The sequence below is a fragment of the Balaenoptera physalus genome, assembly GCF_965194825.1.
Source record: "Balaenoptera physalus genome assembly, chromosome: 10".
NCBI lineage: Eukaryota > Metazoa > Chordata > Mammalia > Artiodactyla > Balaenopteridae > Balaenoptera > Balaenoptera physalus.
In genome coordinates, this window is record NC_138889.1 from 31,427,578 (window position 1) to 31,440,119 (window position 12,542).

Consider the following 12,542-nt stretch of genomic DNA (forward strand, 5'->3'; position numbering starts at 1 on the left):
GTTATTCCAATTTCTTGCTAATGCTTCGATACTCTGTTGGGAAGCAGATAGCCATTTTACAATTAGTTGACTTTACCTCAGCAATTCATCTATCCTAAGATAGTAAGTAAATCTAGTGTTATATCTGTTATATCTGTTTTGAAGTGGTTTAGAGCTGGTAATCCCCAGATTCATTATAAAATATACTGATTATTCCAAATAATACAAAGTACAGTCTGATAAATATTTAAGCATATCTTAATGTCCAGAATATTGAGTTGCCCTTAATTAAAATAGAATACATTTAGATTTAAGCTTTCATATATGCATATGATTACTTCTTACAGAATATCAGAAGAAGCAATAAAAGAAAATATGTATTGAAGTAAATGCATGTGCAGGGGAAAAAAATATCTGAAGAACAAAAGCTAGTATCTGGAGAATGGATGCAGTACCACATAAATTGCAAAAGTTTCAAAAGCCAAAATGCTATATTGTATTTGCAAGGTTATAGGAGATTAATTTGCAGGACTGGGCACGTTGCCCTAATGTGCAGTGATTTTCAGTAACTTCCCTTCAAAAAAAAAAAAAAATTCTGCATGTACTTGCCTTAAGGCATAAATATGATTTTAGAGGACAGTGCCTACTTTGTTAGGTATTAGTAGTATGGGAATGTGTAAGTCTTTTAACTGCACTGAAGAACTACATTTTCTTGAAAGTAGGAAATCAAGGAAACACCACCCAGAACTCATAATTACTATATCTGTTTTTAATTTCTTAAAGAAAGAGAATGTGAATAAAGTCAATATCTCTAGTTGAATTACCTGAGATAATGTATGGAACTATATAGCACTGTGCTGGCACATTATGGATGTTTTCACTAGGTTTGTGAAGAACTTTGTTAAGTGCTACTAGTTTGAACTTGTTTACTTATTTTTTCTCATTAGATGTAAACTTTTAGAGTGAAAAAAGCACATTTGACTGAACTCCAGTACCCACACCCAGGGAGCTGACTAATATCTATTTTGGTTAAGTGAATTGGAGAATGAATGGATAAGTAAATAAAAACATGAATTCATGGCATTAATCAAATAGTACTTGCCAGGAAGGCAAAAGAATTAGACCAGGGTGAGTGAATAAAGTTCTTGGGAAGCATTTGATAAAATCTGATTTACAAGTACTTAAAAGGCCATCTGCCTAATGAGGATCATTACTTCTCTTGGCTGGTGCTTCTTGACTGAAGTATATTCATAATAGTTTGTTTTAAATATATTGGATATCTGTAGAGAGGGGAGATCAAGATGGCAGAGTAGGAGAATGCTGAGTTCACTTCTCCCCACAAACATATCACAAATATATCTACAGGTGGAACAACTCTCCCTGAAAACAACCTGGAGACTGGCAGAAAGGTTTTCTACAACCAAGGATGTAAAGAAAGATCCACCTAGGGTTGGGTAGGAAGAGAGGAGAAGTGATCAGGTTAAGACCCACACCCCTAGCAGGGGCCACAGAAGAGGAGGAGGATATCACAGGTTTGGAGATCCTCCCTGGAGAGTGAGGGTTTTGAGCCACATATTGGGCTCTCCAGCCCCGGGGTCTTAGACCTGGAAAACAAGTCCTCTTAGCTGGTGTGAAAACCAGTAGTACTTACCAGAGGGCTGTAAGAAACCAGGACTTTACTCATGAAGAATACACACACACACACTTGCTTAATCCTGGGAACAAAGCAGAGAAAACAGATTAAAAATGGTCTGGGCCTATGGCTAGTTTCCTGCAACCACCTCAGTGAGCACCCCAGTCTCACCAGACCCCTGCTCCAGCCCCCTTGTTCCAGCACAGCTCTCCATGAGTGTGAAGGCTGCTGTTGCCAAGGAAAGTGTACACACTTTTAGAACTGACTCTGTGTGGACTTGACCCTGCCTATGAACAGGATCTAGGCAGCCATTACCAGCATGCATGCAGGGAAGCAGCAAATTAAAAACAGCCTGGACCTCTGACCTACTTCTTGCTGTGACCGTCCCACTTGCTCCAGTCTACTCTCCACTGGGACAAAGGTGTCTTGCCAAGGAGAATGCAGGCATTTGGGAAGGATAGAGCCATCTCAGACCAAGCTCTGCTTTGAGCAGGGCGAGGGCAACCACTGCCAGCATGCATGTGGGAGGGGTGGCTTGGGAGATATCTTAGGCTCTGACTGTCTTGCCAGGCACCGTTCTGGCCCCTCTTGCTCCAGGGTTGCTCTCCACTGGAGTGGGGCTGTCACTGCCAGGGAGGGTGTGTGCAGTTGGAGGGAGTGGAGCCAGCTAGTACTTGGCCCTGCCTCTGAACTGTGTGAGGGTGACTGTTGCTAGTGTGAAGGCAGTGTATTGGAAATGGCCTGGGGCTTCTGACTGGCTTGCCAGGATTGTCCAATACACACCCCACCTCACTCTGGGAACCCCCTCCATCACCTCTTGCTCCAGCACTGTTTCTCACTAAGGCAGAGGTACTATTGCTGGGGGTGGGGGGGGCAGTGTGCATGTTTAGAAAGAATGGAATCATCCTCAACCGACTCTCAGGGCTTCTGCTCCAGCACCTCGGGCCCTGACTCCACCCCCAAAGGAGCAGTGACTGCCATTGAGTACAGATGAAGCCCTGGCTCACACCTGAATCTGACTATAGCTTTTCTATCTCCAGCCTTACTTTCCACCAAGGTAGTAGCTGCCAAGAAAATCTGAGGGAAGACATAACCCATGCTCACATCAGAACCAACTCTCTCACCAAAGCCACTGGGTACACACACTTAATAGGGATGTTCCCACACAAGGATACCCCTCAAGAATGGGATAGGTAACTCTTTCACCTAATTTCATAGAGACAGAGAAAGTTGTAAAAAATGAGAATACACAGAAATATGTTTCAAAAAAAGAACAAGAATCCCCACCCTGAAAAAAAACCCTAATGAAACAGAGATAAATAATTTAACTGATAAAAGCTTCAAAGCTTTATTAATAAGGATACTAACTGAACTTGGGGAAAAAAAATAAATGAACACAAAAAGAAACAGAGCTGAAGAACACAATAACTGAAATAAAAATATACTAAAAGGAATTAATAGCAGACTAAATGGTACAAAAGAATGCATAGGCAATCTGGAAGATAGAACAGTGGAACTTATCCAATAAGAACAGCAAAAACAAACAAGCTAAAAAATGAGGATAGTTTAAGAGACCTCAGAAACAAACATCAAGCTTACTAACATTTCCCAGGGAAATGAGAGAGAAAAGGGTCAAAAATATATTTGATAAAATTATGGCTGAAAACTTGTAAAAGATAAAGGAAACAGATTTCCAAGTACAGGAAGGGCAGAGAGTCCTTAAAAAGATGAACACAAAGAGATTCACACCAAGACATAATTAAAATGGCAAAAGAGAACATTTTAAAGATTCAAAAGGAAAGCAAAGGGTCACACACAAGGAAACCCATAAAGCTATCAGCTGACTTTTCTGCAGAAAATTTTCTGGCTGTAAGGGAGTGGCATGATTTATTTAAAATCCTGAAAAGGAAAAATTGGAAACCTAGGGTACTCTACCAAGCAAGGTTATCATTCAGAGTTGAAGGAGAGATGAATAACTTTGCACACAAGTGAAAAGTAAGAGTTCATCAATACTAAACAGACAAGAATGCAAGAAGTATTACAGGTTTTCTTTAAGTGGAAAAGAAAAGACTACAACATGAAGTAAGAATTTATAGGAAAGGAAAAATTCCACTAGTAAAGATTGTGAATCAACCACTTAGATAAGCTAACACAAAGATTAAAAGACAAATTATGAAATCAACTGTAACTAAAATAAACAGTTAAGGAATAGACATGAAGATGTAAAATAAGACATCAAAACCACAAAATGTTGGGAAGGGGAATAAAAAGTGTAGGTCATTTAGAATGTGTTCGAATTTAAATGGCTCTCAGTTTAAAACAAGTAGATATAGTTATGGGTCAAGATATATATGAACCCCATGGAAACCAAAAATCAAAAAGTGACAATAGGTATACAAAAACTAGAAAGAAACAAGCACAGCATAGCACTAAAGAAAATTATCAAAACATAAAGGAAGAGACTAAAAGAATAAAGAACAGAGAAGAACTACAAAAACAACCAGGAGACAAGTAGCAAAATGGCAATAACTATATACTTAAGAATAATCACTTTAATTGTTAATGAACTAAGTGTCCCAATCAAGTGACATAAGGTGGCTGATTGGATAAAAAAACAAGACCCATCTATATGTTCCCTGCAAAAGACTCACTTCAGAGCTAAAGACATACAGAGAATGAAATGAGGGGATGGAAAAATATATTCCATGCAAATGGAAATGAAAAGAAAGCTGGGGTAGCAATACTCACATCAAACAAAGTAGACTTTAAAACAAAGTCTGTAACAAAAGACAAGAAAAGCATTGTATAATGATAAAGGGATTAATAGATAAAGAGGACATTATATTCATTAACATAAAATGCACCTAATATAGAAGAACCTAAATGTATAAAGCAGATAGTAACAAATATAAAGGGAGAAATTGACAATAATACAAAAATAGTAGGGGACTTTAATATCTCCTTACATCAATGGAGAGATCATCCAGACAGAAATTCAATAAAGAAACAGTGGCCTTAAAGGGCATATTAGCCCAGGTAGACTTAACAGATATCAACAGGACATTCTATCCAAAAACAACAGAATACACATTCTCAAGTGCACATGGAAGTTTTTCCAGGATATGCTAGGCCACAAAATGAGTCTCAGCATTTAAGAGGAGAGAAATTAAATCAAGATTCTTTTCTAACCGCAATGATATGAAACTAGAAATCAATTACATTAAGAAAAATGGGAAAAGAAAAAACAATTGGAGACTAAACAACATGCTAGTAAAAAACCAAAGGGTCAATGAAGAAATCAAAGAGGTAATCAGAAAATACTTTGAGACAAATAAAAGTAAAAACACAACGTCCAAAATCTATGGCATGGAGCAAAAGCTGTTATAAGAGGGAAGTTTATAACAATTCAGGCATAACAAGAAACAAAAAATCTCAAACAACTTAATTTACTATATAAAGCGATAAGAAAAAGAAGAATAAACAAAGCCCAAAGTCAGCAAAAGGAAGGAAATAAAAGAGATCAGAGTAGAAATAAGTAAAATAGAGACCAGAAAAAGAATAAAAATAGAAAATACCAATGAAACCAAAAGCTGTTTCTGTTTTGAAAAGATAAACAAAATGTACAAGTCTTTAGCCAAGCTCATAAAGAATAAGAGACAGTGGACACAAAATAAACAAAATAAGAAATGAAAGAAGAGAAATTACAATCAATGTCACAAAGATACAAACAATCATAAGTTATATGCCAACAAATTGGCATAGAAGAAATGGATAAATTACTAGAAACATACAGTCTTCCAAAAGTGAATCAGGAAAAAATAGATAATCTGAAGAGACCACTCAATAGTAGTGAAATTGAATTTGTGATAAAAACAACTCTCAGCAAACAAATGTCCAGGACCAGATGGCTTCACATGGTAAGTCTACTGAACACATGAAGAATTATGGGCTAAAACCTATCCTTCTCAAACTCTTTTAAAAAACTGAAGAGGAGGGAACACTCACATATTCATTCTACAAGGCCACAATTGACCTGATTCCAAAACCAGAATAAAACACTACAAAAAAAAGAAAATTACAGGCCAATATTTCTGATAAATATAGATGCAAAAATCCTCAACAAAATATTAGCAAACTGAATTCAACAATATATAAAAAGGATCATACACCATGATCAAGTGGGATTTATTCCAGGGATGCAAAAATGGTTCAATATCTGCAAAGCAATCAATATGATACACCACATTAATAAAAGGAAGGATAGTAATCACATGATTATCTCAATAGATGTAGAAAAAACATTTGACAAAATTCAACATTCATTTATAATATAAACTGTCATCAAAGTGGGAATGGAGGGAATATATCTCAACATAACAAAGGACGTATGTGACAAACCAACAGCTAACATCATGCTCATTGTTGAAAAACTGAAATCTTTTCTTCTAAAATCAGGAACAGGAAAAGGATGCCCACCCTTGCTAAATACTCTTAACATAATATTGGAAGTCCTCACCACAGCAATCAGGTAAGAAATAGAAATAAAAGAAATCCATATTGGAAGGGAAGAAGCAAAACTGTCACTATTTTCAGATGACCTGATATTGTATATAGAAAATTCTAAAGTCTCCAACCAAAAACTATTAGAACTAACAAATGAATTCAGTAAAGTTGCATGACAAAAGATTAATATACAGAAATCTGTTGCTTACCTGTATACTAATAATGAACTAACAGAAAGAGAAATCAAGAAGCAATTCTGTTTCAAAAGCATCAAAAAGAATAAAACACATAGGAATAAAATTAACCAAGGAGATGAAAGGCCTATACTCTGAAAATTATAAGACATTGATGAACAAAATTGAAGATGACACACACAAATGGAAAGATATACCATGTTCATGGACTGGAAGCATTAATATTGTTAAAGTGTCCATACTCCCCAAAGCAATCAACAGATTTAATGCTGTTCCTGTCCAAATACCCAGGATATATTTCACAGAACTAGAACAAATAATCCTGAAATTTATATCGAACCTCAAAAGACACCAAATAGCCACAGCAATCTTCAGAAAAACAGAATAAAGCTGTAAGTATCACCCTCCCTGATTTCAGACTATAGCACAAAGTTACAGTAATCAAAACAGTATGCTACTGGCACAAGAACACACACATAGACCAATGGGAAAGAATAGAGAGCCCAAAAATAAACCCATTAACTTATGATCAATTAATCTAAGACACTGAGGTGAAAATATACAATGGTGAAAATACAGTGTCTCTAATAAGTGATATTGAGGAAGTTAGACAGCTACATGTAAAAGAATGAAATTAGAACATTTTCTCACACCATATACAAAGATAAACTCAAAGTGGATTAAAGACCTAAATGGAAGACCTGAAATCGTAAAACTCCTAGAAGAAAACAGGCAGAACACTCTTTGACATAAGCTGTAGCAATATTTTTTCAGATCTGTCTCATAAGGCAAAGGAAAGAAACACTACACACACACACATACACAAACACACACACACACACACACACACACACACACACAAATAAATGGGAACTAATTAAACTAAAAGATCTTGCAGAGCAAAGGCAGCCCTTGACAAAACAAAAATACAATCTACTGAATGGGACAAAAGATTTGCAAATGATAAGTTTGATAACAGGTTAGTATCTAAAATATATAAACAGCTCATATTTAAAAAGCTCAATATCAAAAAATCAAACAACACATTTAAAACATGGGCAGAAGACCTGAATAAACAGTTTTCAAGAAAACATACACATAGCCAACAGACACATGAAAAGGTGTTCAACATCACTAATCATCAGAGAAATGCAAATCAAAACCACAGTGAGATATCATCTCACACCCATCAGAATGGATATCATCAAAAAGACAACATATAACAAATATTGGCAAGGTTATGGAGAAAAGGAAACCCTAGTACACTATTGGTAACAATGTAAATTGGTGCAGCCACTGAAGAAAACCATATGAAGGTTCTTCAAAAAGTGAAAATAGAACTGCCAAATGAGTCAACAATTTTATTTCTGGGTATTTACCCAAAGAAAACAAAAACACTAATTTGAAAACATATATGCACACCCATGTTCATTGCATTATTCTTTTCAATAGCATGGATATGGAAGCAACTTCAGTGCCCATCAAGAGATGAATGGATAAAGAAGATGTGATATATATATACACAGTGGTGTATATATATAATGATATATATACACACATACGTATGTACGTGTATATATAATGGTATATATGTACATATATATAATTATATATATAATGGAATATTACTCAGCCATAGAAAAGAATGAAATTTACAATTTGTAACAACATGGATGTGCCTGGAGGGTATTATGCTTAAGTGAAATAAGTCAGAGAAAGAGAAATACAGTATGTTATCACTTATATGTGGAATCTAAAAATAAAAGAAATAAGGGCTTCCCTGGTGGCGCAGTGGTTGAGGGTCTGCCTGCCAGTGTGGGGGACGCAGGTTTGGGCCCTAGTCTGGGGGGATCCCACATGCCGCGGAGCCGCTGGGCCCGTGAGCCACAGCTGCTGAGCCTGTGCGTCTGGAGCTTGTGCTCCGCAAGGAGAGGCCGCGATGGTGAGAGGCCCACGTACCGCGATGAGGAGTGGCCCCCGCTTGCCGCGGCTGGGGAGAGCCCTCGCACAGAGGCGAAGACCAAACACAGCCATAAAAAAAAAAATTAAAAAATTAAAAAATAAAAGAAATAAATGAGTATAACAAAATATAAACAGACTCACAGATTAGAGAAAAAACTAGTGGCTACCAGTGGGAAGGATGAGGGGAGGGGCAAGGTATGGTTAGGGGTTAAGAGTTACAAACTACTATGTGTAAAATAAATAAGCAACAGTATACTTGTACAGCACAGAGAATATAATCTATATTTTATAATAACTATAAATGGGATGTAATCTATAAAAATATTGAATCACTATGTTGTACACCTGAAACTAATATAATATTGTAATAAAATTTTTATAATTAAAAAAATTAAAAATAAACACAATGATTATGTAAAGAATAGCAATTTAATCTAAATTCAGATATATGGTTGTATAGAGACTGTAAGACTCACTTATGAGACCTTCAAATATTATTGTCCAAATAAATGATTTTGATAAAATACTTGTTTCTTATCACATTCCATATTTGTAACTATTTCCTTCTGGGGCCTCCTAACATTATTCAGAGTAAAAGCTAAATATCTTTTAAACAATCTACATGGTTGTATCAGTCAGTTTTCTCCAGAGAAACAGAACCGATAGGATATAGATAAATATATGGAAAGAGATTATTATGAGGGATTCACTGACATGATTGTGGAAACTGAGAAGTCCAATGATCTGCTCTCTGAAAACTGGAGTCCCAGGAAAGTTGCTGGTGTGGTTCAATCCCAAAGATTGAAAAAGAAGAAACGACGGCTGGTAATTTAAGTGCAATAAAACTTTGCAGGCCCCAGAACCAGAAGCACTAATCACCAAAGGCAGGAAAGATGGATGTTCCAACTCAAGAAGAACATAAATTCACCCGTCCTCTGCCTTTTTGTTCTATTTAGTACCTCAACAGATTGGATAATGCCCACTTGTATTGATAAGGGTGATTTTTTTGCTCAATCCATTGACTCAAATGCTAATCTTTTTTTTTTAATTGACATATAGTTGATTAACAATGTTTCAGGTGTACAGCAAAGAGATTCAGTTATATATATATAATATATATATATTCTTTTTCAGATTCTTTTCCATTATAGGTTATTACAGGATATTTTTTATAGTTCCTTGTGTTATACAATAGGTCCTTGTTGTATATCTATTTTATTCAAATGCTACTCTTTTCTGGAAGCACCCTCACAGACACACCCAGAAATAAAGTTTACCAGCTATCTGTGTATGCCAGTTAAGTTGATACATAAAACTATCACAATGACCCAATACAATTGGCAAAATTCCCCAAGTCCCCCCCTTAACTCTCTAAAATTTTCCTATTCCCTTTCTGACCCAACTTTCCAGACTCTATTGCTGTCCAAGAATTCCTCAGGCATGCTTCCCCCTTGCCTTGGAGATTTTGTCCTTGTTATACTTCATGAGACATCTGATCTTCCCCCAGATACCCATCAACTACTTTAAGTCTATACCTAGATGTCAACCTCTCTGTAATAGCTCAAACCCTATTTAAAATTGCAACTTCTACTATACCTCCTTCTTATGTTTTTAATCAATCTATCACTTTCTAATATGTTATAAATATATTATAAAATCATCTGACCCCCCCCCACTAGAATGTAAGCTCTTAAAGGCAGGAAATTTTTGTCTATTCTAGTCACCATTGGATCCTCAAGACTTAGAAGAGTGTCTGCACATAAATATTTGAAGAATAAAGGAATGATTTTGATAAGTACTTTACTTGTGAACATTTTGCCCATAAGTGGCTTAGAAAAAAAATCACATTCTAATCAACCCTTTAATGTAAATATAGAAAAAAACTAATAATTTTGTAATCATATATGACTAATGGTCAAAGAAATACTCAGAATATTTTGATTAATTTTCATGTTCATTAGTTTCTAAAAGACTAGAAACATAATGATTAAATAGAGTAATACCTTAGATGTAAAATTTCTAAATTAGATCAGTATAAGTATTATCCATGCATTACTGAAGAGCACAGGCTCCGTGAGAAATTGGATTTGAATCGTGGTTCTTCTACCACCTAGAATTTCAGCATAGAGTGGGATTTTCTGAAATGCTGGAAATGTTCAATATCTGGTCTGTCCAATACCACAGTTACTAACCACATGTGACTACTGAGTACTTGAATTGTGAGTAATATGACTGAGGATCTGAATTTTTAATTTGATTTAATTTTAATTAATTTATATGTGCATTTATATTGTTACATGTGGTTAACAACTACTCTATTAACCACCTCAAGTTCAGATATAGGATTTCAGATATTTTTTATCTTCTCTAATATTCATTTTTACCGCAGGCAAATGAGATTTAAAATAACTGTTAGTACTAACATAGGAATTAAGTAAAATAAAAATTTTAGTTACATTGTACTGCTCGACACATAGTGGGTGCTCATGAGGATGCTGCTGTTGTGACTGTTATTTCCTAATTATTATGATGGCTTTACTGAAATCTTAGAGCTTGTTGTTCCCTGACTCCTTGGATTTTCTGACTCTAGTCTTTGTGAGGTGACCAGTCAAAACTTGACCCCATGATTAAGGCTACTTTAACCCTATGTTCTCAGTGCTCTATTTGTTTCAGTTAATGGTTCAATTTAAAACTCTGAGAAAAAAGTATAAAGGAAATTCTTTAAAAAGAAAGTAGGCTAATTATTGGGAAATGACATCAAGCAGAGTGGTTTGCTTATTACAAAGATTCCCCAGCATTGTTCCAGTTTGTTTGTTTGATTGTCCATTCCCCCATCAGTATCTGCGTCCTCTATCTTCCATGTGCTAACTTTAGTTGAGAAGATATAACCATTTCTACTTTTTATAGTATTTATTATAAAAACAATAAATCCATATGCTTTATAAAATGATTTATGTCTCACACATAAATACTAATTTCCTCATGCTGAGGGCATTTCCATTTATATCCCGATTTGGAATTGATATCTAGGTGAAGATACTTAAAACGCCTAATGAGTTTCTGATTCTGAGAGAGCCATTTAATCTTATTTAAGTTAACTTAATATATCCCTTGAGAAAACAATAAAGTTTTTTAAAAATAAAGGCTATGGTTTGAGAATCACTTTATAATACCATTTTTTAAAAAAAATTCCTAAAATTCAATGATTTTTTTTCTTCCACAAATTCATTTATATACATATATATTTTTCCACTTCATAGCTCATAGTTTCTGATTGGTAATAGTTTGATGGCATGCTGTTAAACAAGATCCATTTTAATAACATAAAGTCATAACAGAAATGCCCCAATCTGAATTAATATAACAGAAATAAAAGACATCCTCTTTCAACAAATTTGTTTAACAAACTTTTGTCTTTAAATCTATCCTCTCTTCTTATTTGTCCTTTTTACACCTAGAGATACAGGCAGAGTCTCATTTATTAAGCTGATTTTTTAAAATATGGAAGCCATTTTTGCAGACTCCTCAACATCAGACAGTTAAGTTAAATACACATATACATAAACAATACATATTTGACGTTGATCTTTTGGATGTCTGTTCAATCAATGTCCTCCTTTGATTAATAGACAGACACACATGCACACACACACAGTGGCCCCTACAACCATGTTTATATCATATTTGTAGAATAGCTATTAGCTCATAGTATTCACCCTTCATTAAATTGTATTTAATAAGTGAGTAAACCGATTCTGACCTCCTGGACACAGCTGACTGGACCAAGATACTTAGTTAAAGTTGGTTGATCATTTTTAAAGATTGTAATTTTAATCACTAACTTGGATATCCTGCTGTAAGGTCATCATTTTAGTTTCACACCTGGGGCAGCTATTTGGTATAATGTACACTAAAAAGTAAAATTATCTTAAGTGCAGAGAGGAAGAATGAAGATGATACAAAGTAAGAGAATAGTCCCATGAGCTAGTTCTGTATTCCTCCAACACATTTCAGTTTGCCTTGTGTTAGCTCTTATGGAATCCTGTATTTGTTACCAAAGATAAGAGAAAGATATTACCTTTACCTTTTGGAAACCAAAGTCATCTCCAGTGATGTCATACTTCATTTGGCCCTTTACAAAATAACACTGTCACTGTTCTTTCCATTAGTGCCCTCCTCCTGCCCTCCTCCATGTGTGCTCACCTATATTTTTGTGGGGTTCATGATTTGTTTAACCTCTAAATTCTTGTATAACTTGAAGGTGCAATAAA